The following is a 24,536-nucleotide window of genomic DNA, read 5'->3' on the forward strand; positions in this document are numbered from 1 at the left end:
ATTTCTTGAATATTTGCAAGAATTCACGTATCGCATGGAACAAACATCAACAACTCCATTATGACTACCGGTAGTGCTGCTGCTGCTGCCACTTCGACAAAGTCCACGTGAACGTGAATAATCGAGTTTTGTGTTCTACCTCATTTTCTTGGCTGTTGTTCTTTGAATATGATGCATTGAACACAAACATAAACATAAGTATACATACACACACACAAACACATCCCAACTCTAATAAACACTCTTTGATTAATGATCTAGACTTATAATGGCCGCGAGGATTGTGAGAAGAGCTGCACATAAAACAGCAAACGGAGCATGGCTCAAGTAATTAGATACACACGACGAACCAATTTTTTAAATTGTATGTACCTGTTCTGCTTTTGTCAAGAGTTACAGATAGTGAGTGAGTGAATGACAATATGCGACGAATGAAGAGTGCTTTCGGGCGAGGAAAGTTCAGATCAACGAAACAAAACATAAAAGAATCGAGAAGAGGAAAAGTCAAGAATAACTATGTATCCAAGATGTCGAGTATGTGTGCGCACGTGTGTGTGTATATATATGTTCTGTTCATAGACAAAGCATGAAGTGAAATATTCATTTTGTTAGGGACAGAATGCCACGTACACAAAATATACACCCATTTTAGTGCAGCATGATGACGAACATATTGCGAATTCTTTGCTAATAACCCTTCGTTACACTCGAATCAAATGGAAATTTGCATACAAATTACCGTGTGTTATAAAATCAAACTTTCACTACGTCGAAATACACACACCCTGACCCGAATAGAATTGCGTGATCAAAGCCATCGCGTGCATATTCGATATTTTCGATTCAATTCCCCAAAAACAAGAAAGCATCCAAGTAAATTGCCGATGTTAAGTCCTATCAAATGCACTTAATGGATACCATAAACGAACGATAGTTTGTGTTTCTAACTGGTTTTTGATTCGCATCATTGCTCATTCTAAATGTATACGTTTTGCTTTACATTGTATCGTCTATCGAATCAAAGGTGCTTGTCACATATATTCAATATTCCAGGATTGAATGAATTTCATCGGAAATTCATTGCATCGATACAATGGCATTTCAGCAAAGAAACTTTGTTAATTGATGCCGTCAGTATTTAACAACATTCAGCATTGGGACATTCTAATTTTATTACACATCTTTTGTGCAAAGGCATAAACGATATCGAAGAATAAAAGGGAAAAATCTCCCTGTCTTACAGCAATCACAGCGTTGTTGATTATTTTAAGTATATTGAAGCTTTTGAGAACGTTGTTGCTTTGGTTTCAGATTTTCGTCTTCAAATCCAATTTTGTGGGCAGAGCGTGAAACATGAGCGGCTATTGTGTGCTAATTGAACACTGAAGAAATCAGTCCAAAGTAAGCAGGTGTGCTCGACCGTTGCTCAAATATTTTTTAATTAAATAAATTGCTATCCGATTTTATTCATTGATCCAAATGCCGAGCAGCAGTCAACCTTTCAACGCACCACGAACACACACATTTGTGTTAATAAAGTTTCTTTTGTGGGTTGCGCACCAGCTTGCGTTCATGTTCAAAATATGTCCAAAGAGGTTGAAGCATCTTAAATATTTACTCGAGCAATTATTAATGGTAGTTTTTTTTTCTTTCCTTTCTGCTTATTTGACTGAGTGGGTTTGTGCATTCTCGATTTCAAACTAATTAGTTTAGTTATTTAGAGTGGCAATGCATCGCCACAACAATGTCTCAGATTGCATACCATATATGATATGTCTTGAATAGTTTAGCCTCCGGAGAGAATGGTCCGCTCTCATTTCGACGCAATCAATGTGGTTGATAACAAGAACAACAACATTGGAAAGAATTCCAATTATCTCACTAGAACCCCGAACAGATTTCACGTCATGTACAACATATAATAGTGTTTTGAATTTTGTTTCAATAACCATCGCCCTTAATGGTATCGTTTGGCTAAATAGTGGCTGTCATGATACACAGATGAGTTCGGAGACCGGCGACATCCTATGGTGATTTAACAATACAAAATATTCAATCGATTTTATTATCAATTAAAAATTAATTAGAAAACACTTATGAATGCACGCAATATTTGGCGACGCCATTAATAATTATAGACCCAAAAATTTATGATTCGAAATAACAATCATCGTATTTAATAATAATGGCCATTGTTTGAAGTGTCTTTAAGAGTAATTGAAGCGTCAAAATTGGGGATGCGTTAATGCAAAATGCACAACAATATACGCATTTACCGGACTGAAACACTCCATCCAACAATTGAGAGACGACGGCGACGGCCATAGCCACCAACAGTGTATGGAGTGTTATCGCAGAAATAATTCGATTAAATTCTCATTTGCCCATTTTCATCTCGTTGCTATGCAATCAAAGCAACATTAAATTATTACATAACATTCGATTGTGGTGGCACAGTCATTTAGAATCTTGTTAAATTTAAACCATGTTTGAACATGGTTGCATGTATATATTTGTGAGATGGTTTTGTCGATGTAATACGTCGGATGCCTTGTATCCGTTTTTAAAATGAAGTTTTCGCTCGTAATAGCTTGTCGTTCGTGCCATGAACAAGATAAACTAACACTTTCGATTCGATTTAGCTGCATCAATAGATCAAGTTTTGTGAGAGCTTCTTTTTTAATTGCTTGCGAATTTGGATGTAATCAATGACGAACGCTTAACGAACGGCAACTCCGTTGGATTACACGTCAACTTTGATTTAATCTATTGAACATGGGATTTTGTGTTTGCGTTTCAGCTTATTTTTGCACACAATAGATAAGAAGGTACACAACAACGGCAAGTACGGATATTTGCAACGACGAGAATGAGACGGAACATGTTTCGTATTAGAGTCGAGGTAAATGTATTTATGGTCGCAGTGCAGTTAAATTGTTTGAATTTGATTAGAGTCACGGTCTAAATAAACTTGATGTCGAAAACAAGTATCCATTCATCAGTATCAGTCATGGAATTTTACTCTGTTTGCATCGTTCCATTCGATCGGCTCCAACATGGTTGTTGTCGCGATGATGATATTTATTATTGTTGCCTTTTAATCGATACGTCTGAACGTGTGTGTAATATTATTTACCACGTTTACTTCTTGAAATCGCTTCCACTTCACTACTTCGTATTCAAAAGTTTGTTTCGTTAACTCATCTCACCCCATTTCTCCGGCCAGTCATTCCGAAGACAGACGAGAAACTATGCAGCGTAAAGCAATACAACATTTTCTCCAAGTGATAGTAATTCCTCGATAAAATTTATTCGTTCGTGTAAAAATAAGTCATGCATTTCGATTCGGTAGAGATGGTAGTACATAATATGGCGCTTCTATTACTTGCCTCCGCCGCCGCCATCACCAGTTCAATGCGTATGAACGTGATATTCGTTGATATAATTTCGCTGTGTTTTTGTAAAAGTGAAATGGTGAGCGCGTGAGCGACGAATTTTATTAAAACATAAATTCAACATTGAGTGGCACTTGAATAATAACAATACACCATCAATCATTTAAACGACCCTCTTATGTCGCGCATAGCGTTTTTTATACGTTCGGATGAATCATGCAATCGACAAAGTTTGTTGATGAATATTTGCCGTTTCCTATACACCCCACCCATAATGCTCCCCGTCGTCCAGCCCGTTTTGGAAGCGCCGATGTTATCGAAGAAGTTCCCAAACCATTACAGTCATCACTCTAATACATTACATCAGAAAATATGAGCCTTTGCCGTCCATTGGCACCAATCGCGCTTCAAATTTTTTTTCCTCTTCGGGAAATGAAAGAATGTCGCGAGTGAGTCTATACGAAAAAGTATTTGTTAGTTTTTGTGGTTGTGAGCCATTCATTAATCAGATTATTTGATGTAGTAGCTCAGTGCATGACCAATCATTTTAATAGCTCTCAGCGTAAGATCTAATGACACTTCTTTTTCTATTTCTATCTTTTACACTCCCTTCGCTGATGGCACAAATTGTAACATTATCCGATTATAATATTATGCTGTTCTTGTTTGCCGCCCATTGTGCAACACGGATTTATAATACAATATAATCCAGGTTTTAATTAAAATTAGCCCCAATACATTATTATTTGTTTCGATGTAATAATTTCTTATTAGATAACATCGATATTTTTAGCAGTAAATCACAAATGATCGATGCACTAATTAATGGAATTTGTTGATATTTCTGCTGTGCGGAAATTCAAGTGAAAAAACGACAATGACGGTTGAGCAATGTCGCATCGCAATGACATGGTTTCCGTTGGTTTTGTGAATATTGTCCCATTTACACCAGAAAATGTTTGTGTTGCGCTCTTAATAAACGTGGTTTTGTCGCCAACAATATCGCACTTGATGAAAATAAATGAAATACCTCGAGCAACAGTAACAACCACCAACTAATTGCGTTAGTCGAACAGTTACACGCACTAAATTCCAGCTGTGTGCCACCGAAATGAAATCAAACAAAACCAAAACGCGCATACAATGTCTTTGATTATATCCTGGCTGCCACTCCTGATTTTAAGCCGATGGCTGTGCATTGGTGTGGCAATAAGACAGAGATGGAGAGATAAAGGGATGTATGACGAATCGAAACAGGAAAATGAATCGTATAATAGTGTGTATATGCGAAATAGTCGAATGATCCGTTTGTTTGAATACATCGTTCACGGCATTTGCCTATCAATAATGTTTCCTGTTCACGTACGTGGAAAAAACGATTGCGGCATTTTCGTGCCTGTAGGCCAACAGCATCGGAGAAGTAAGTAAACGAAGCGAAAAGCCGCCATGTAACACATTCGGGAAATATGGATAGATGGAACTTCTTGTTACAAAACAACACACGATACAAAACAATAAACAGAAAATTCATGCAAGCAAAAATGAGATTATGTGTGTAACGAATACATGTTTCGATACCGTTTACGAAGGAAACGGAAACAGTAATTGTGATACAAGTGATCGGAACTATAAATGGCTGACTTGATTGAAGTGTGTACATCTTAGTTAAACTCTCGTTGTTGTTGTTGTTTTTTTTTTTTGCTCGATCTCTATCAACCGTCATTTTATATGGAAACTTCGAAATGAATGAATTTATTTATGAGTCACCAGTTAAATGTTTTATAGGCCTAGTTTCAATTAAAAGACACATCGATTGTGTTACAATATTCCGTCCAGCGTTTACAATACCATGGGAGGCCATGTCGACAGGCAGAACGAACGATAAATTTACGATTCAGCGAATATGGCGACGGCGTCCAATGAACGAACACAACGGAGATAAATGTTCAACGGCGAATGCATGACAGCCCAAGTGTTATGTGACAAAGGATTCAAATACTCATTCATGCCATCGACTCAATTTGCCATACGATTTATGTACGGCAAGTTTTCAGTTTATTGCTTTCGTGAAATGGTTTTATTCCTCTCACTCACTCTCACTCTTACTCCCTTCCTCTATCTTTTTTTTTTTTATTTTATTTTTATACTTTATTTTATTTCGTTTCATTTGGAAAATTGTGGTTTTCTCCTGTTATTTCTCATATCGCTTCTCGAACAATAGTGCCCGACGAAATTCCATGACGAACGACGACGACGACGACGAATTTCAAGATATCGCAACTGCCAAACATTGTCATGCTCATGAAAATTGCATTGTGTGCGCTTTGCGAATCGATATAGCATAGTGCGAAACGGTGTCTTCGTAAGATAAATGACTGCATTTATGTTAGAAAATTCCCAAACAACCGCACTCAATATATAACCGATGCGATGTCGAGACAACCAATAATAAAACCAACCACATACATACAAAAATACACTTTGTATCAGAATATTTTATTTGAAATAAAATATCCGGAATATATTCCACATGCTTAACGGCTCTATTGAGTGTGGCGTCTTCGTCGTTTTAATTAATTAACTTCGAACAATCGCAGCAACGCCTGCGGTTAAATAATATATCGTTGTTCTACATTTAAATCGAACAATAAGTTACTGTATAGATTCGGAAACCACTTTAATTTCGATTGATTTAAATGGTTTGCATTTAGAGGATACTCAAAACCGAGTAATAATTCAATGTAAAACTTGAATCAGTGAATAATTTACTATGAAATTATATTTTGAGAACAATGAATAATTATTGACAATGGTTAATAGATTTGAGACGCATTGACGCCATAATTACATGCTCAATATTCTATGAATATTTTATATCAAATTAAATATAGTTTTCTGTCGACTATTCGAATAAACTTTGGAAGTAAGAGCAAGTGTTTAGATCATTTTTCAACAAAAATAGTTCTAGACTCTTATTGGAAGTTACACAATTAAATCTTCACATTTAATTCGTTTCTGCATTTTGAGACTTCATATTTCACAGTAAAATTGTGCAGTTCATTTAAAAAAAAATGTGCAGCAAATCGGAGATAATTTTTTTTTCGCCTGGAAATGAGTGCCGAACAGAAAAAACATCGCTCCAAGATAAATTGTTCCGCCAAGTTCTGAGTCTTAAATTGAAAAGCACGAGAAAAAGTAGCTTCCGTTGAAAAATGATCTTCATTTTACTCATTTTATAGAGGAACTGAAGTCCCTTAATTGCGTTAACATAATCGTCGTGAAAAGAATTTAATTCGTTTTGGTTTGCAAAAGAAAATCTCATTCGGTTGACATTAATGCCGAGCACATTATATTTCCCGGGTTTTTCTTTTCTTTCTTCTCCGTACCGTGATTTCATTTCTCAAGTCCATTTTCTATAGAAAATTAAGTTTCATCCTTCGTGTAGTTTCATCACAAGTATATTATTTATTTTGAAAATGTGAAATTTGACATACGTGCAAGTGGCACTACATTATGGTATATTTGAACATTTATGCTATGCGGTTACCAACACGGCAGATATATCGACATTAATATTTTATGATAAAATGGAACTCTTCGCCGAAGAGAGCTTTGAAAGCCAGGGGATCGAGAGAATGTGAGCAAATGAAATGAATCAAGCAGCGCCGAGTTCAACAGAATGTGCGTGACATATATGTATATACCTTTGTCAAAGTTTTTTTTTGTCGTCGTAATAATATTGAAACACGCACGGACACATTGCACATATTTCTTTAACCGACACAGATTCCACACATCAAATCGGTATTATTGCCATTGAGCCGGAAGCAAACCAAAAACTGAAAACATAAGCATGTGAAGGGAAAATGTCACTTTTCGTATGTGGAACAACAACGATGTCGACGACGACGCTGACGAAAAAAAAAACGAACAAAAAGCATCATAATCATAAAAATAAAAGTCGTACAACTGTCTTCTGGTAAGATGTATTTTCTTTTCTTCTTTTTTATCTTGAAATGTACAATTTTTCTTCTTCTTTCATTCATCATGCTGGAGATTTGAAGGTTTTTCTTTTTCATTTGTAAAATTTTCTGCTTCTGTTCACCGTATTGTCGTTTTTTTTTGCTACGGGCAGTATTTTCACTTTCCACAGAAAATCTATGATATATTTTTTGTGTATATAGAACTTTTTTTTCGCTCCAACATTGATGTGCGTAGAAAATAAAACCTGACCAATTTACACACACACACACACACAAATAAATATAAAAAGAAGAATACGTCTCGCGTAGAAATTCATTTAGATTTATGTTCGTAGGTGTTTATGCTCTTCACCATATTTGGGTGCTGGCATCTAGACCATTTATGCTCTCATTGCTCTTTGAGTGATTATATTAAATTTGAACGTTGTTTCAAGGTTTCAATGTTTAGCTATTATTAGGCTTACAGTGTATGTGAGTGCTTTACGTTAACGGAAGCTCATATATTTCATGTCGAATGTCCACTGAGTACATAAAAAGTGGTTTAACCAATAATGCTTTTGATTACAATTTATTCCACGAAAGGTATCAGCCTACTTTCTCTCTTCATCTCGATACATACATATTTACACACAGCAAACAAAATTCTATTTTTTTATTCACTTCTATAAATGATGCACGAAATTGGAAATTTATTGCTTCCCCATTTGTTTTCGGTTGAATTTTGTCATCCCAGAAATACTCTACAAAAATAACTTTACTTTCCGGGATTTTTTTTTTGTGAAACAAGCATTCCTTTTGTAAACACAAATGCTTAATCGCTAGCGTGAGTAAATACGTGTAATTTAAGTAATATAAAAATATGTTGATCAGAATTGCAAGCACACAAAATCAATATTTACGCTATGGTAAACTCTAGAAAAGTCAACATTTTTTTGCCACTGATATTTTATTGCCGCAAATGTTTGGTTAACATTACATTATGAAATGTATGTTTAGGCCATTCCAGTGCGGCCCATAAAAAATGATTATAAAAAGAATAATAACCACTAAAATGAAATAATAATGAAAAGAAATGTTCTACGGAGTGAAATGTAAATTAGAAAAACAGAATGGATAGAACGAAGTGTGCAACAGCAACAACAAAAACGTATGATTTTTCTATCTATATAACATTTTTTTTTGTTCACGAAGTGTATTTGTGTTTCACTGTGAACATATTTATGAATACCGTATAGTATAATTTCAGAGTGCATTCAAACTGCACCAGAAGCAAGTGTGATTTTTTTTATTTCAACGATGTAATCAAAAAAAAAAAAAAAAAATCCCCAGTGAAACAACCACGAGTTGGGTTAGTTTTGTGGCTCATGGTGCGACATAGAATGAGCATGATGCTGGTGCAATGTGCACACAACATAAAAAACCATGAATTACTATTCTGTAAAACATTACTATCAAACACCAAATTATTCACGTATATTTTTACAGTATGTTCCACTCACGTAATAAATGTAAAAGTAAACAGCTTTCAATTTCTAACGCGTTTCATTTTCAGGTTGAATATAACAAAACTCCGATGATTCTCATGTATATTAACAAGGGAATATCATTAAAATAATGTAACGCTCCGGTTGTAAGTGCTTAATGAACATTCGAAAATCCTTATCAGAAGTTCAGAAGTCAGAACATCAAATTAACTTTTTGAATTTACGATTATTATTATTTACTTTTAATGACAACCATATCCTGTTTGCAAAAAAAAGAAACATCCGTTCTAAAATAGTGAATACACTCTCTCAATCGATTCGCAATCCTTTTCATAATTAAGGGATTTATTCAAATGGCATGTACAGAAAATTACGCTAAATTTATCAAAAAAAATAAAAATCACTTATTGCTTTCCAGGAGCATTCCTGTTATTTCAAAACAGTAATTATGTATAATTGCTTAACAAGAATCTGTGGCTTTTCATTGATTACCCGAACACAGTAATGTGTTTTCCAATCTATACTTTCTGTTTGCGGTAATTTAATAACTAATGAGAGTTGTTCAACGATTTGTGTTGGTTACATTGTGATACAATGATTGCGTTCAAAATGAGTTGAAGTGAGAAACAATGTATTTTCAACATGATTCTCAACATCAAACACTCGACAAGTTAAAAACTTTAATACTTTACAAGTAAAGTAAGTTTACTTTAACGAACCATTTTATTGTTTTTTTTTTGTCCAATTGCATGAAGGACATAAAGCTTTTAAATCAAAATCATCTGTCATCATCATTTTGAATTGAATTATTATTCCGCGTACATTTTAATTAAATCCTCTATAATTGTAAACCGCTAAATATATGCTAAATTGATTTAATGGATTTGTACCCCACAATGAGTCAGTTTTTTTAACAAATACATAGTTGTGGTTTTATATTGTGGTAATTTTTGAATCTAGCAATTCGTATGGTATTTGCTCTTTAATTGCAATCTAAGCTAAACAGTTTGGTTCCTTCCGCATGTATCAACGCCCCAATTGTCGCCATTTTGAGCGATAGTTTGAAGTTCGACCGCTGTCACTTGCCTCATTGTATTTAATTACATTTTATTTGTTGTCATGTGTTTTCCACGGTTCCTTCCGCAATTGCATGTCAACTTCAATTAAATGGATTACTTTTTGAAAGCACATTTTACGACCCTCTAACATAGATTTTATGAAGGCTTGCATTTATCGATTTTTAATTGTTATACCACACCGAACTTGGCATACCGCTAAGAATTGAGGTGATAATGTTTGTTGCTTTCGAATGGGAGCTGGAAGTATAATTTGAAAATTATTATTCACTCAAACTGTATATGAGTATACCCGCCTTCGAAGTTGCTCTATCACTCAAATGAAGTTGATAAGCATTTAGTTTAACCGAAATTATTGTAACACTGTTCCGAGAAATATAAATTGTTGTGTATTATCTTCGTTTGAAATGAAAATGCTATCTAAAATTTGATCTGAAATCATCAACTCGTTCAATCTATAAATCAACATGGAAATTACTTCAATTTCGAAGCATTTATATTTCTGTTTAAAAGTTGATTTCCATTTTCTCTTTGTCAATTATTCCATGTCAGCCCCAGAACATTCCATCGAATAAGTGTTTTCGGTAGTCACGCTTTTGACGCCGATTTTCTCAGCTGTTATTGACTTATGACTATTCGGTATACACCAGTGGCGGATTATCATACAATTTTTGAAGCAAATGCTGCAGGGCCCCGCGATCCAAAGGGAATTTTTTTTCTTTTGAATAGATAGATTTTTTTTTACAATGGGCCCCCAAAAACTAGTTTGCTGCAGGGCCCACCAAAGTCTTAATCCGCCACTGGTATACACATAGATTTATGATAATCAATTTTGTTTTTTTTCTTCGAACTAAATTATTGCCGGTGTGGTTGTTATGGTGTGTATGCACGTAAGTGTCGCTACCCAGTGCGTGTAAAAGACAACGAGAGAAAAACAATCATAATAATAACAATAAATCGATTGATTCGAAACGTGGTGGAATCAAATAATGAAGAAAAATGGTTTAGTGATAAATAGTACGTAATGTATGTGTATCGAAATAGCGTATAATAATGTGTTACCGAGCTGTGGTTGGACGTCATTTTTCCGCATTATGTTCAAAATATAGCCTGTTGGCTATACACATTTCCATGTAACTCAATCACGAAACTCATCACATAAAAATAGCGAAAAAATGGTTCCGTTCATTTTCTCCCATATTTTGAAAAATTTATGTTCAATTGCGTTACGATAAATTCCATCATATAAGATACATTCAGCACGTATTGTGGTGCGACTAAGAGGTCGACCGACAACATTAAATTTGTATGAGTGAAAAAAAGTTCAAATGAGATTGTTGTTGTCCTCTAATTACAGTTATTATTGAAGAAAACGATTGCATGGAAAAATGAACGTATTATATCTCAATCTCCTCCCAAAATGGATGTATATGCCCTAAAAATCATTCAACACGGACCAACGTTCTCTGTTCTTCAATATTGCAAACAAGTCATTAGTAAGTTAGCAGCGCAAATGAAATTGAATCTCCATAAGTTTATGTGTATATTTGAAATAGTAGCCGAACAAGAAATACAATAGAAGAGCTAACTGGTTCTGTTAAACAAAATGATTTCCAACACGATTAAAATTTTATATACATAGTCCAACTATATTGGTTCATTCTGTCCAAAATCACTTTGATTAATGGTTGTATTTCCAGGATCAAAGCTTTCTCTCTACCCATTAAGTTGATGTTTGTTCTTCGTTTCTAATATGTTCGTGCATGTTTTGTACCCTCATTAACTGGCTTTGTTAATGGCCACAATTAGCAAAAGAAACTTGTTTTCACCAACCCACAAATGTACACATTTCACTCTTAATCAGTGACAAGTACGCTTGTTTTTTTTTTCACGTCAAAAACTGCAAGCTTACTAATGTTTGAATACTAATGCGATTGTAATTTGTGAAAATGTTCGCCGCATTTTTTTAACCAAAGAAAATGAAAGATAAAGAGTGTCAATTGTAAATCGCATATAAAAAGAAAATATGATAACCCCAAAAAATGACATCGACAAAATCGAATTCTATTTGGCACGTAATCGAAAGTCTTCTCAAAAGATCAAAATTCCCCATTATAGACAGAATAAATGCCAGCATAAACAAAACAGTGAAAAAGATTCACAATTATATTTTGAGAAAAACAAAAAAATCGCAATAAATCAGACGAAATTCCATAGATTTATGCTACGCGTTAAAAATCACCTAAATTTGATCAAAAACAAGAGGACGCGCAATTTGGCATCGTTCATCAGAGAATGGTTTTTATTGTCTTTGGAGATTTGTTGCTTCAGATATGTTAGCATACATTTTAAGACGGCTTCTGTTGCTGCTTCTGTTTTTTTCTTCTCAGATGAAGAAAAATCTTCCTTTTTAAACGAACACTCGTTCGCATTTTTCTTTTACCTCGATTCAGAGAGTTGTGAGATGTTGCCGTGAGCCATGTTTAAAAGCATTTGTTCCATTGGTTGGGCTTGCTGATTTAGCCGCTTTAAAGCATTTACACGAACAGGTACAAAATACACATACCAGCATTTGCACCCACACACACACACACTCACAACCAGACTATTGTGGCACGTTTTATTAGAAAAATTCAAAGTTCTGATAAGACAGAAAACGACTGCAAAGGAGCCGGCATGATGACGTATCGCGATACGTGTGTTTTTCATTTTCATCGTTTTTGTTGCGGGCGATTTTTTTCTTTTTCTTTTGTTTCTCACTCTTTTCAACCAAAACTCAGCTCTTTTCGCTTCTTTTTTCTGCTTAATCATCATGAAGTTAACAGGCGTATCTGGCAAAAGCCATACTAAATTGAGAAAGAAAGATAGAGAAAAAATAGCAGCCGAAAGCAAAAGTGACACGAAGCCACTGTCATAAATTAAACTAAATCACTTTGAAAATTCGATTCAGTCTGAAATGAAAGAAAAAGAACAAAAAATACGATGCTTGCAACCGTAATTCGAGAGATGAATAATCCGATTTTGTCTCTGGCGTGTCTTTCATAAATTTTGACTTTTATGGTTGCTTTTTTGTTGTCTGCCATTGCAAACAATTCTTATCGATTTTTTGCTCCACTTTATCTCGCTTCAATTGATCCACGAATTATCCCTTCGAATGAAATTCGGTATATTTAGATCGAAATTTTTAATCGAATATCCGTGTCAATCGAAAAAGGGTATACATTGTTTGAATTATTAACACGTTTTTATTTTCACGTTGTGTATTTAACATTGACTCCAAAATCTAATCAATGTTTGAGCATTGGAATGCATGTCTCATCACGAAAAATGCTTGAAGTTGTTTTCGTTGGGTGTATATGTGGCAACGTTATCGTCATTTTAACATCGTTTTTCGAATTTCTGCATAATAAATTATGCAAAAAGCGGAAAAAATCCAATTCAAAATAACATGCAGTCAAGAGTGGCTGGATGTTGCCAAGCAATTGGAAATGAAAGCAAAATCCGAAAAAAAAAAACACATGCAAAGATGAATAAAATAAAGCCAGTATCAACGTTATCGATCTGGTAACAACTACTGCTCAGTGCATAAGCTTGGTTTTTGCGAGAGAGAGAAAAAGAGAGAGAGAGAGAGAGCGGGAAAATGTTCTTGTTCCGTTCGCTTGACTCCTAAATAAAATATTTAACAGGTCACAACAATTGATTGTAATTTGTCTGCTCGTACAAAGTAGTACTGAGATGTGGATGAATTGAGGCCTATTTGTATTTAATGTTTGCTGGCTTCGCGTGAAGTAGCACAGCGTGCGTGTGTGTGTAAGAGAGAGAGAGAGAAAGCCCTGCGCTTCGTGTATGAACGGTGATAAATTGAACATTTAACCACCAATTTCGAAAATGAATTGCAAAAAAAACGAAGCGAGACGCGTATAATAGCTTTCTTTTTATTGATCCACCAAATCTAATTACATGGATGTTTACTCGTTTTTCACGAGCATTTACTGAATACACACATTTATTTTGCGATAAACGCGACAAATACAAGGTTGTCGGTTTTTTTTATGAAATAAATGGGAGTCAAGATGTGGACGGGGGAAATCACTTTGCCAAGAGCTGGAGAAATTCAATAAATTAAATATTCCGTGTAATTTAAAATGTTGTCTACAGAAATCGCAACGATGTGTCTCTTTCTTTAATGTTTCTGAATGCCATTCGCTTTTTTTTTGCTTTTGTTCGTTTATTCAGCGGGATTTTAATTTTGCAGTCCCTTTGAGGGCTGTTTGTTGAAAAATCAGTGCTTGCAGTATAAAAGAAACAAAAAAACTACACAACGAAAAGTTCAAATGAAGCGAATACGATTCAGGAGACAAATAAACAGATTGATGCTGAAAGCTACAAACAACGGCCGCTCTATAGACATTACAAGACATTTTAATTTTAATTAAAATGCATATTCGTTTTGAGCATATTTTTTCCAGGTATACATATGAAATAAAACAGACAAATAAATTCGGTGATACTTTTCGGATCTTTTTGCATAACACTTTTATTAAAGTTATTCGGAGTGTCGAGTGTCAGTTTTGTGCCAGTGATTTTAAGCACCAACTGCAATAGGCATGAAAAATATACGCATCGCACAATGAACTCAAAATAGAAGCTTTTCGCATCGAAAATGATATCGTAATTATGAACTCAACAAGGTATAGAGCAGTAGGACCAAATGTATTTATGAAAGGTTCGCCATATTTCAATGACATGTAATTTCTTATTTTCGGCGTCGCACATTTCATGTCAGATTAAATAAATAAATAGCTGTCATTTGCATAAAGTGTGTAGAAAAAACCTGGTGGCATAATGTTTGAATTCAATATAAATTAAAGCGGTTGAATAACCGGATCATCATACGCTCACAGTTTTTTTTTTTGTATTCTTTATTCTTCGGTAAACACACTTTTCTCATTCAATGTAAATTTTGTTTACATTATACAACATGAATATAGTTTCTAATTAGGAAAATTGCACCTAAATAGGCCACTCACAAATCCCAATGGATTTTTATAGAATGAATTATATGACATATCAGTGGAAAATATTCGAAGGCCTTTTATCAGGCACACACACAAATCATTTGAAATTGCATATCATTAGGATGAAAACCTAAAATTCACAATACAACGCAGTGTAATAAGGGCAATCGTTATGGGTTAGCTGATAAATGACGCATTCACCGCCATACACATTGCATGGGGTCAGTTTCGAATGACCATCGCAATTTCATTTCGTTCTATATAACATTGGATTTTCATTTAATCTGAGCCTTGTTCACTTTTATGAATATTTATATCATGACCGAAAACGTATGGCAACCTTTCATGCCGCGCAATAATTCGAGACGATAGACAGAGAGAGAGAGAAAAGAAAGATAAAAAAAAATCACTGCTTATATGAATTTATTGAAAGTTGGCGTTTGATTTAATGAGACTAGCCATTTAATAGCATTCATCACTGTATTTACCGAACAATTATTGAGAAAATGAGAAAAGTTATGGCATTCATTTGGTCCAAAAGGAAGTATCAAATCGTTGATTTCATGAGAGATGAGCACAAACTTCGGCTTCAATATTGAACATTTAATTCAAAGAAACTTCAATAAATATTACGTGTCTTCCTTTTTAGTAATCCACTTTTCGCTGAACTGACGCAACCCAAATCGGACAATATCTATTTACAAAAATGACTAGATTTCCAACTCGGCTTATATCAGTAGTGTGCGAGGAGGGTAGGGGGGGGTAAACCCCCCTGTGATATTGGTGAAAAAAAAAATTTCGGCCGAAATTATTCGAATTTGCTAGGGTTTTTCACGAAAAAAGTGAAGAGCAAATTAAAAAAAAAACGATTTTATTGTAATTTCCTAGGGTTGAGAAAATTCTTTAAATTTGCTAGGAATTTTCACGAAAAAAGTGAAAAGCAAAAAAAAAAAACGATTTTATTGTCATTTCCTGAGATTTTTCGCGGAGAAAATTCTTTCGATTTGCTAGGGATTTTCGCCAAAAAAGTGAAGAGCAACAAAAAAAAAAGAAAAATGTTGTTCAAATGAGAGAATTTTTAGTTTTTGAAAAATCACCCCCCCTCCTGTAAAATGTAGCTCGCACATCACTGGTTTATATATTCTCTGTGTTTATTGAATCCAACACGATTTGTTGGAAGCATAAATATATCGGTACAAACTTATTCTTCGCACGCATACAAACAATGAGAGTTTTGTTACAATAGTAATTTTTGTCTGTCACTGTGAGAGTCTCCAAGGAATGGATGAAAAACTTTTTCTCGGAATTGTTGTGCATATACTTCATTTCGGTTTTGGACGATTATGTGTGCGCTGAAGACAATAAAATCAAAAGTTTGCTTCACAACTGATGTTTTGATTCGCGCACATTTTCATTCTCTCGTCCTTGATATAGAGCTGTTTTTATGTATTTTACATTGCTTTGGCACAAACGTTTTGCTTATTTTGTTTGATATACTAACGTAGTATTTCATTTAATGCGTACGCCTTTTCATTTCAAGCAACCATAAAAAAAAATTCCACAACCGAACAAAAGCGACCGTTTGCAAAAGCATAAGAATATTCCGGAAAAGTTTGTGTCAATGGGAGTACAAACAAAGATAAAAAAGACACAGACGAAATGAGAACAATGAATGTGCTTGTGCGTGTGTGCGTGCGCAAATCGTGTGACCACATCAAGTGTATATTTGGTCCTGTTTAAACCACATAGTAAATACGTGTGCCGCGCTGAACAAGAACATTTTAGCTATTGTTCCATGCAACAGCAAAATGTTGACAACATCAAATGGAAATTAATCACGAACATCATTCAATGACGTTTTGCACGTTCTGTCAATATCTTTTTTGTGTGTGTGTTTGTGTGCGCACGTTGTTTTTGATTTGTCAAATAATATTTGCGCGCGAGAGTAGCGAAAATTCAAGAACGTCCTTCGTGGTTTTGACGCCATCAACATTTATCTACGTGAGGGAAAAGGCAGATAAACAAACTTACAATGTAGTCCATTCATCACCACGAGACCAAACTCGTTGCTTTTTATTTTGATTACGTATCATACATTTTATGTATCTCAAGAGCTACGTTTGATGCATGTGTGTGTGTTCTGTCAGCGATGATTAAGCACATGCGATACACAAAGGGTCGAAATGTGAGCAGTTGTGAGTTAATGCAAAATTTTGATTCAGGATACAACGGAAGCGTTCTGTGACGTATGCACATTCGCTCAACATTGGATTCATGTTATTTGTGTACTTTACATTACTTTGCCTCGTTTTCATGTACTTTGGCAATTGCTTTGTTCTCAGTTGATACGTTTGCGCTTTTCGACAAGAAATTTCAATCACAAAATTTCACCCACTTAGTTGTTACCCAGCACAAAAGTTAATTACACATTTCGGTGGCTCATTGTGTCTGAATGTGAAATTTCTTTTCTTTTCGCTTTACACGGAAACAAAGACAAACGTTTCAAAGGTGGATGTATTTTTGTTTGAATTACCTGGCGCGAGCTCAACCTTTGCATTATTCAACTAATTTTCACCAAGATACGTGTGGCATGCAAGTACCCATAGCCATACTCTTGCTCTTATAAGCTCGTAACAGATTAAACAAAGGTATCCGACCAGCCAAGTGCTTTCTGCACGAGATCTAATTGGATTAAATGGAGGTAGAAGAAAAACTCTATTTTCAAATGTAACAATTACGACAAACGTATACTTTTTTTGAATTTCATTTACTACTCGGCTTTTTTTGGCGACGGATTATTTCGTAAAATGCCATAAAAACGAAATGCAACAACGAAATTGTTCAGCAGACTGATAGCAAGACACGATAATAAATCACAAAAACCATGGAGCTAATGTGTTTTATGTACAATTCAAAATTTATACACTGCAAATGCATATACGTTGGAGAAGTTTCACATATGAGCTGGTTATTATCTCAACTTCGAGTTGCAAACAAACGGCTTGCCGTACGAACAACTCTTTTTTAACATTCACATTTGGCTCAATTCATTCCATTTTCATTTATATTTTAGGTACTTCGTGAAACACATTCAATATTTCATTAAAAACCAACTACAAATCCATGTCGGCTGCTATGGAATAGCGTTGGATGGTGTTATCTGCAGCAGTTTTTGCATTCATCATATATTTGTTCGCATCGGTGGTGCTACTACAAAAATATACATAAACCAAAGTTGATTCACTCATATTAAAAAAAAAATAAATGGAAAGAATAAGAAGGAAGATTAAAACAGCGAAAAAAGAGTGAGGATGAGACAAATGAAAAATGATGATGAACCAAAATGATGATTGTGATGAAATTAGAAGTAATTAGAATGGATTGTGCCCAAGTAATGAGTGCACGTGGATTACTCTTTAGTATACTTTTGGGTTAATCAACATCAGGTTGGCAACATGTTCTACGGTGCAACAGGGAAAAGACTTCATTAATACGGGCTACGAAAGGTAAAAGAAAAACCGAATTTTCCAACCGAGGATTATAGTAAAAATCAGCTAAAATGGAGGCTAAAGGGATAAAAAGAATTGAAAAAAAACTGAACAAATCCAGTCATTTGTTTTTAATTTGGTTTGTTTTGACTTCGTGATTAATTTGTGGTAAAATTAATCGATCTCTGTATTAATCCAACGAAGTTTCAGCTAATGCGCGTTTAATTTGAGAAATAAGTTAAGAAAATTGGGATTCAATTTCAAAACAAAATGCGAGGTCATGACAAAGACGCATTTGTTGCGATCATCTTTTTGGGGACTTTTTATTTTTTTTTCTTTGGCCCGACATGTATTTTCCCTGAAGAAAACAAAGTATTTTAAAAGCATTTAGCAAGACGAGTGTTGTTTTCTTTAAACTTTGTATTTGCCTTTCTTCTTAAATCGTCTCATTTTGTGACGTCGTGAAATCCAATTAAGAGAATCACAGTCTTTTTGCCTTTGGCTGTTCTCGGCAAAGCGGTTGCCAATTTTTATGTTCTCTCTGAAAAAAAATTTCTTTTTCTTTGTCGCATGCAAGACAAAGCAAAAGAATGTGTGTTCCATGCAAAAATGACACGTAAATCGATTGATTCACCATTGGGAAGATAATTCTCATAAATATGAATGAAAATGCTTATGCAATTCGGCCATGAGCTCGTTGAATAGAGTTTATTCGTGTATTTATTTCAGTGTTTCAAATAGTGATGACTTGATTTAGTATTTGTTCCGAAAATACATATTCACAATACATGAAATATCTTTTATTAGAGAATAAATGGGTCAGCATTGGAAATGAATTTCTCACTGTCGATGTTTAACTCATATTCACTGCATATTGAAAATGTATTATTCATCGAATACTGAATAATAATTTCGCTGTATTGTATGTTAACTCATAAATGAGTAATAAATGCTGAAAGGCATAAAACAATATCGGATTTTCTAGCAAAATTTGTATAAATTCCATTCACATGAAATATGTTCCACGGGCTAAATTCTCTCGCTTGACCGATTGTTTTAATGCGTGGGAAAATTCAAGCATTTTGTCAGTTGAAGTGTGATTGTCTCCAAAGCTCATGCATCTAGTCATTTGAGTTCAGCTTATGGCCGTGTCCACTGATTCAAATTTCACCAGAATATGTATCAATTGTGCAAAATCATGAAATACCTCACTGCAAATATTCATAGTCATACAATCATCGATATACAAAGACCGATAGTTTCGTCTATTTAAATTGAAGGGAATTTGAATAGAAGGGAATTTTCGGCATTACACAGAAATATGTAGCGAACTCTTCGAATTTCTGCACGAATTCCATTGAAGATTCGGTATTTTGTATTTAACCGTTTCGATAGCGTATGAGAATGAGAGCTTATCGGAGATGAGGGCACTTAAAATGAAATTCAAATGTGGGGTTTACTCATTTCGATGCCCTTTAGTCACAAATCACTTGAACATTCGAAATTCACGTTCGAACATTAGATATGTTGACAGTAGCATTAAATTTATATTCAGAAAGGCCCTTGCATATTTGTCAGATTAACATTTCATAAGATTTTCCATATCGATTGCCCGATTGTCGAAGTTTAAAGTGAAATTGTGTGCTTATGCATATTTTAATAGTATAGCAGAAAAAGGACAACATATTTAAAATTTTAAAGCGATTACATCTAATGTCAAGCAGCAAATCTTGATTTTGAATTTAAATTTGATCGTCTCACCAAATGTTTGCACTTTTGACAACCATTTGGTTGCCTTTTACCGCTGTTCATTTTAGCATGCTGAGATAGTCGAAACCACAAAATCCCGAGGTATTGAAATGCTAGTTGCCTTCAAACATTTACATGAGGTTAAGGCCGCACTATTGCTACCATCATCATGGTCATACCAATTACCATCTGATGCATCATTCTATTCATTTTTGATAATTGGTTTTGAATACATCGTATACCCGGTATCGGGGATATCGATTGGGGAGGAAAAAGTCAATCATTTTTTTTGGCTTACATAATAGAAATTCCTCGGGCAATGTGTTGATCAAATATTTGGTTCGACATCCCTTTGAAATGGTATGATTAATGATTTGAATTGAATTTATACACCATCAAGAACCCTTGTAATCCAAACAATACAACATCACATTTCTTAGTGCGTAGACTTAAGTAAACAAATAAACACAAATCCACCCATTCTATCCTTTTCATTTGACTTGCGATCCTTATTGATTGCCAATCTACTTATAGCCCATACGATATTTATAGCGTGTCTTGTCTTTCATTTTTGGACCATTATCAAAATGATTGTCATTAAATACATCGCCAGATGCTATAATATCAAATCCAAAACGCTTTAAACTAATTTCATAGACGACCGAATTTCTCACATTCACGTACATTCTCTGTGTGTGCGAAATATCACGAATGCATTTGCAGACAAATACAAATGCTGAAATGGATGGATAAAATTAAGCTTGGATGTTGCTAGCCGCAAGCTAGACGCTATGCGATAATTATTTCGACTGATGATATGAATAGAAAATTAACCTTAATATTGGAGCATCTGCTCACTGTTCTATTATTCTGCCGATGTGTTTGCCCGAATATAGTGAATTCTTCCATTTCATTGGAGATCGAGAGAGAGTGTATGTGTGTGCTAGTCGGTCTTCGCCGTCGTCATGTTTAATGCGTTCCAAAATACTGGAGATATCAAAGGTCATCAGAATCAAAATGATTACACACTATGACAACATTCTACGCTCAAAATGCAATAACACGCATTTACGGCTCGAAATCCAATTATTTTGTAATTTTCACGGATTAACCGAATGAAAATGAGAATACAAAATCGCAAATAATAGCAGGTATACAAAATGATATTTTCCAGCCGCTCCGCTCTGTTGATGCTGTTTCCAAATTAATTGACAATTTTACCAGCGCATTTTCCGCACCATCATTTTGACAAACTTATAGAGAACATTGATGAAGCGTTTCATTATATTTCATTACGCCCAAATAAAAGAGAAAGCTTTTTGAATAAACCGGAAGTAATCTGATCTCTCATTGATTATTTAAAAATGAATGTGAATAGCAGCAGATCACATCATCCAAATCATCACATTAATTTGCATTTTTGAGTACGATATTTTATACGCTTTTTGCTATTGAATTATTTATTTTGGACCATGCATCAAAAACACTCGTAAAATTACCAAAATAATACACACTGCGTAGGCGTTGTAATCTATTGTTTTGCTTTATATCATCAATTTTATCATAAATCATAATGAAAATATATCGTAGAATGGAATGTAATGAAATTGCATTTTGAACAAACCATTAAAAATTGCATTTCAATAAATTTTTAGCCAGAATTTTGTTGGGCATTCTAGTGCAGTTTTAATATATAATAAAATAATTTTGATATATATCAATAGCAAAGATATATCGCATGTCAAAACCATCGTATGGTCCTTTGATTCATTCAAACCATTGTGTGGCACTTTTTGGTATTGCGATAGTATTCATAATGCAAAAATATTCATAAACCATGGGATTGATCAAATTTAATTAAAATAATGTTCATTTTCATAAATAGAATCAATGTCAAAATAATATAAAATGTTGTAAACATTGTTATGCTCCAATTAAAATGTATGGTAGTCTATACCGTTCGCAAGAGTAGGCGGTCAGTAAATTCACCAACATTGTTCTTTCTATCCAATTACCCTTCCAAATTCATTCATATAAAATTTCATATTTTTCACAAAAGCTGACACCAGATTCGGATTCAGTGGCCTCAAAAACTCCGAAAACATAATTTTCCATTCGAATAAAGTAAATGTAGCAATATTATCATTGTTATATAACGTCATTTAAAAAAACATTCGATATTATTGAACGTGAAGCATTGAAGTATCGTTCAATAAAAAAACTCCTCTCTTATATGAATGTCCATAAATGAAATGGTTTTATTTTTAAAATTGGAATTGAATGTACTATACGATGATATTGATGGCATAATAACTCTTTCTGCATATTTAATCAACGTGAACAAACCAAAAATTAATGTCTTAATTACTTGAAAGGTCAAATTTTACTTAAACATTTGGCTGTGTACTCATAATGTTGCTACATAATTTTTTTTCAAAATTTATTGTTTCACTTAAGTGTAGAGAAAGTGTAGGTAAATGTACAACATTTTGTTTCGAAGTGAACCTGGAATTTTTTTTTCAAAAAGTCGACACCTTTTTCTGGGGGTCCTCATAATTTTGCCCGGGGTAGCGATTTTCCAAATCCAAAATTTTATGTAATGTATTATGGTTTTAAAAAAGTGTACATTAAGTGTAGGTAACGATTTTGTATTCATATACCTATATATGTTCCTATACAGTATATTCCTATACTGAAAGTGTACAGCCTTGAAATTAAGTGTAGGTTAAGTGTACATCAATATTATGTTTTTAAACAATATTTTGTCTTAAACATTTATAATCATCGGTGTACTTATAGGTTTTGAAATCAATGGACGATAACAGATTTTTATAAAAATTTCAATCAATTTTTTCTTTCAAATGGAACCAAAAAAATGAGAGACAAAAAGAATTGCGACTAACTGAAAAAAAGCTCGAACCAAATTCATTTATTCTTTATTATCTTATCGAAAATGAATAAAAGCTAAAATACGAAGCTAACGAGAAAAAATATATAATTCGATCGAAGTAAATTTTCTACAGTTTTTTTTTTGGGGAAGGGCCAATAATCCAAACAATGTGAAATGAAATATTTCTCATCGATTTTAGATGAAAGAAAATCGCCTGCTTTTGTTAGTCCGCTTTTATGTTGACGTTGAGCGTTGTTATCGTTCAAATGTGTCCATGGAATGCACACCATGGATGTGGCGAAAGGGCAACGCCAAAACAAAATCACTATGGATGCCGGAAGTAACATGAATTTCACACACGAAAACAGACAAAGAAAAGACAAACATAGAGTATGTGGCAAACACAAAATAGGGAAGGCAAACACTTGAATTTTTTTTCACTTCAAGCTCGATATAGAAAAAACGATGAATGCTCAGACAACGTTTAAACTATTGAAATTTTCATTAAAAAAACTCAATTGGATAGAGATCCCAACATTCAAACATATCCGATCCGAAGGGGAGTAAAAAAAAATTGTCTCCGTTATAGACATGTTTTTCTTGAATTTATCTTTGGCATTGGATTGAAAGACGTAACTGGATTGAAAGACGTGCTTTTTGTACTGGAAAATTGATTCGGGCTTACTTTTATGTTGGGGTCTGTTTGCAATGCCGTCGATTGGCGATTTATCGTATTGAAAAAGAAGTAAAATGTCAGAAGGAAAAGCGGTTATAACATCTCAATCTTCGTTTAGTTGACGATGTCATATCGGCGCATATTTTAGTATGGAATTTGGAATATGATAGATATGGCGACGAGATCGTGGTACGTGATTGTGACGACGATGATGACAGATCCAAGATATATATCAGAAAGAGGTCGATTGTTTGAACTATGTTGTGCATTTTGTTCGAAGCAAGTTAACAAATCGAGTAATACCTCATGCACATAAAACAGTTTTTTTTTTCATTCAAATACAATACACTTACTCTTTCGCCCTTTTCGCCTGGACACAACAAAAAAAAGTATAGAAAGAAGTGATGAGAAAACAATTTTCAATGTTAAGCTTACATTTAAGTGGAAAAGTGAATGAAAATCAATAACTAATCAAAAGTTTTCTGTTCAAGCACAAGTGCGCCTCGTAAAATGTCGAACATATGTAATACCAAAACACGAAGTACTAAAAATCCAACACAGAAACGCCCGCCGATAGACAGAAAGATAGAAAGGGAGAGTGGCGTAAAGGTGTAGAGATTTGAAGTGAAAGCAACAAGAAAACTTTCCGAAAACTGTTTCGGTTTTATTTAATGTGGGTTGGTATTTGAAGCGAGAAAATGTAGGAAAATGGCAGAAAATTCGATGAATATTCTTTTTCTCTCTCTCTTCTCGGTCACTGAGAAAACAATGGAAACG

The 24,536-nt window shown here is 34.2% G+C and overlaps 1 protein-coding gene across 1 annotated transcript in view; it reads right to left on the reverse strand.

Annotated features, from left to right (window-relative positions):
* LOC116342137 overlaps positions 1-24,536 on the reverse strand; it is a 75,371-nt gene that overhangs the window by 45,128 nt on the left and 5,707 nt on the right. The window lies entirely within an intron of this gene.

The sequence above is a fragment of the Contarinia nasturtii genome, unplaced genomic scaffold (genome assembly GCF_009176525.2).
Source record: "Contarinia nasturtii isolate CC-2019 unplaced genomic scaffold, AAFC_CNas_1.1 Cnas_scaffold_810, whole genome shotgun sequence".
NCBI classification, from domain to species: Eukaryota; Metazoa; Arthropoda; class Insecta; order Diptera; family Cecidomyiidae; genus Contarinia; species Contarinia nasturtii.